The sequence below is a fragment of the Calidris pugnax genome, unplaced genomic scaffold (genome assembly GCF_001431845.1).
Source record: "Calidris pugnax isolate Ruff unplaced genomic scaffold, ASM143184v1 scaffold498, whole genome shotgun sequence".
NCBI classification, from domain to species: domain Eukaryota; kingdom Metazoa; phylum Chordata; class Aves; order Charadriiformes; family Scolopacidae; genus Calidris; species Calidris pugnax.
Window position 1 is genome coordinate 133,806 of NW_015091244.1, and position 3,970 is coordinate 137,775.

General features: G+C 51.6%; 1 long non-coding RNA gene across 1 annotated transcript; it reads left to right on the plus strand.

Annotated features, from left to right (window-relative positions):
* Positions 1 to 600: 600 nt before the first annotated feature.
* On the plus strand, positions 601 to 1,773 carry LOC106898694. Its single transcript, XR_001413962.1, has 3 exons — positions 601 to 884; positions 1,013 to 1,141; positions 1,551 to 1,773. It is a non-coding gene; the product is annotated as an uncharacterized LOC106898694 (long non-coding RNA).
* Positions 1,774 to 3,970: the final 2,197 nt, after the last annotated feature.

The following is a 3,970-nucleotide window of genomic DNA, read 5'->3' on the forward strand; positions in this document are numbered from 1 at the left end:
CCCGCCGACCAATCGGCACCGCCCTAGCGCTGAGCGACGCGGAGGCTCAGCCAATCAGAGGCGGCGCCCCCTCACGGGGAGGCGGGCGCAACGGCTCCCTCAGGGGTTGACCCCCCCCCGCCGGCGCTACCGGGGAGGCGGAGGGAGGACCCAGCCGCCCTCCCGGGGAACGGAGAAAGGCGGGGAAGGAGGGGAAGGAGAGGAAGGGCCCGCCCCCGCGGCGCACCGGGGGCTGCCCCGCACCTACCGCCGTATCCCTGCTCCATCGCTCCCCCTCCGCCTCCGGCCAGCGGCGCCGCACTGCCCGCCCGAGCGCCCGACCTGCGCAGGCGCACCCCCTTCCCCGCAACCCCATTGGACCGCGTCGCCGCTCCGCCCCGCCCACGACGCTCCCCCATTGGCCGCGCTCCAGGAGCCCGCCCCCCGTCGTTGCCTAGAGGCAGGACCCCTCCCTCCGCTCCCATTGGCCAGCCCGCAACGCCATCCCCCCAGCCTATTGGTGGAAGCTCTTCTTCCCTGAGGGCTCCCTCCTTGTCAATCAGAACCATTCCCTCTCCTGATTGGCCGGAGGCGCGGGGGCTCGCGGTGCGTGATGGGGTCGCCATGGCGCCGCGCTGCGGAGCCCTCTCCCGGCCCTTGACCCTTCACCTTTGCCCCTCGGCTCCTAAATTGACCTTTGACCTCCTCCGACCCCTCACAGCAATGGCCTCCTCCCTCCGAGGGCCTCCCCCAAAGCCCCTTCACCTCAGGATGGATCGACTCCCCTCAAGGCCCGGCCCGGCAGCGACAAAACCTTCCCCTCAGGGAGAATGACACCTTTTTCCTCAGGTTTTGCCATAAAAACAGCTTAAAGCAGCATAAAAGCGATGGGCAGAGGGAAATGGGTGAGAAAAGGGAGGTTTATACCCCCCAAAATGGCTCCGTGTCCTTTTCCGGCCCCGTTTCCTTCCTTTATTACCTGAAGTGAAGCACAATGGGCTGAAGGACACGTTTTTATTTGAAATTCTGACAGAAATTGCTACAAAACAACATCAAGGAGGAAGGATCGGGGCATCTCGGCACAATAAATAGAAGCTTTTCATTGCCAGGAAGAGAGAGATCCTCGAATTCGAGGAAGGGAGCTCGAAGGAAAAGAGAAAAGGTGGGGAATGAAGTGAAAAAATTTGAGATTCCAGGGGGAGAAGCAGGAAATCTCCAGGAAAAGCAGCAGCTCCTGGTGAAAGAGGGGAAAGAGGGTGGAATAAAACCCACACGGCGATGTCTCCGCTGAAATAGCCCCATTTTTTGGCTCAGCCAGGTGTGTTGCTCCTCCAGGGAATTTTTTTTTTCTCCCAACTTTAATCCATTTAAACCCCAAAATTTCCACAGGAACCTGCTTTTTTTTATTTATTTTTCATTTGACGTTCCAAATTTGCAGCCGTGATGTCTAGAAACCCTCACGGAGTGGGAACGTTGGGAATGGGTTTGAGGGGGAAAAAGAAAAGCTCCAAGAGCAGAGAGGGGTTATTCCAGCCCAGATTTTTTTTTACTAATTCTGTTTTTTTTAACAGAATGAGGAAAAATCCTGGAAAATACAGAGCCTCGATGAAGAGAAGCCCCGTTATTTTAGTCAAAAGGGCTGGACAAAGGCTGGATTCTGTGGGATCATTCGTGGGACGCAGAAGATGGATGGATCTCTCCTCCAGAAGATCTTCACCCACCAAATCCAGAAATAATCCCAGCAGCTGCATTATTAGAGCCAAAATAAATCTATATCCTCCTTCTAAAAGGAAAGTGGGAAGATTTAAGACCCGTGTTAATAACAAACGGCCGTTTCGGCACCGCGATTGGAGACTCTCAGAATCTTCCACTTATTTCACATTATTAGAGCCAAAATAAATCTATTTCCTCCTTCTAAAAGGAAAGTGGGAAGATTTAAGACCCGTGTTAATAACAAACGGCCGTTTCGGCACCGCGATTGGAGACTCTCAGAATCTTCCACTTATTTCCATGGAAATGACATGGATTCCGTACGGATTTCCAGGTGGGAAACATTCAAACTACAGAACGATGCTCTGGGGGCCCTGTTCTTGAAAGAAGTCCTCAACGTAATAAAGTTTAAGGTCTAAAAAAAATGAAAATAAATGATGTGAAGCTGTTGGCAACTTCATAATCGGAGTGAGGAGTTCAGGGGGAGCTGTTGAGATGTGTTATCAGAATTTTTTCCTCGATTTAACGCCACAAAACGAGTTCTACCCCCCCTCCTTAATTACCGATGAGCGATCGATACCCCAGGAAGCTCGAGCACCTCGAAATTCCCCGCTGTGAGATCCTCCCCCGGCCTCAGAGCTACGAGACCAGGCACATCAGTGGTAAATCCTGCCAGGAGCTGGGGCTGTCCCCTCCCCAAACACCCCAAAACTCATCTCAAAACCACCAGTGGTTTTTTTTCCCTGGATCTTTCCGGGGAATCTCCTTCCCCAGATCCTCCTCGTTGAGGCACTACAAACATATTCCTTCCCCAGAGGGAAAAAGGAGGCTGCCCTGGGCTGATCTGGCAGGATTTCTAGCAGTGCAGGTGATTATAATATAAATTATTAACTAACACCATAAAATCCCCAAGAGCACCAGCAAAAAACTGAGATCTGGGCTGAAAAAATCAGAAAATAAGTCAGTTAAATCTGCTGTCACCCATGAGCCAGGGTAGTTCTGGGGAAAAATAAACCAAAACACCCTTATTTACGTAAACATTTGAATTGTGGGCGCTTCACAGCGCGTTTGTCAACGGATCAACGCGGGAGAGGGACGGAGCGTGGAGGGAATCGAGCCCAAGGTGTAGTTCAGCTCTTCTTTCTTCGGGGAAAGCAGCAGCCTCCGAAAAAACCACGGTGTGAGGCATAAATGGGAGCAATCCGTTAATTATCAAGCCATTTCCTTAAGAGGTAATTAGGTTTTTTATACACCTGGAAGATTTTTAGCACCGACTTCTTCCCAACTCATTTCTTTTCCTCTTCTCTCTTCCACTCCGAGTTCTCAGCATCCCTGGGGACGAGGTCCTTCGGGTTGTTCCTGCAGAACCAGGTCCATCCCAGCAATCCGAGGGGGTTTTAATCAGCACAACTAATTAATTGTTGTCGGACGCCTGGCGTTTAGTGCCTGCATCCTAGAGGAGCCACAAAACCCTTCACGCTACATCCACAAGCACGAAGGATTTTTCCATCTGCACTTAATTGGAGGATTTTGCCCCAGAACATGAACCCACAGTGATATTGAGTGTAAAAGGACTTTTTACGTTGCAACGGTGAAGCCCCAAACACCCCCGAGGAGGTGGATTTGCCCCAAACTCATCCCTACGGCATCAGGGAGGGAGATTTGGGCTCTGGAGAAGGACTCACTCCTTGGGCCAGAAGAAGACAAAGGTCAGAGTCCGAGGGAAGGGCTGATTTGCTGTTGATCCCTCACCCAGAAGGTGGACACTCCCTGGGCCGTCCTGCCCAGCTTCCCAAAAGGCAGAATTTTTGACCTAAAAAGCCGTCATTGAAGGAAGAAAAATTCACTTTCTGGATTCTGCTACAAGGAAGCAAGGTGTTCCTTCCGTCCCCAACTTGGGGAGCGCCGAGGTTTGACCTTGCCCGAGGAGGAAATTAATTACAAATTGTTCTTTCGTGCCGACATCTGATTTTTTTTTCCTCCCTTTCCTTGTGGGGGAGGGAAAAAAAGGTGTAAAAAGCCACCAGGGAGAAGCAACTGGAACTGCTGGAAGTTCTGCAGATGTTTCCATCGCTCCTGGAGGGAGAAAAAGGGCCTGGAAGAACCCGCTCTCGCTGCCGAGTGGGAGGTGAAGAGTTTTCTCCCCCCCAAAAAATAACCAGCCGGGAAACAGTGTATTTAACCCAGAATCTGGTCCCTTTCCTTCAAATTCCTTTTTTTTAAGCTGGTGTGATTAGAGAAATATGGACATCAGAAAGGGGAAAAAGTTGGGGGGGGAAAT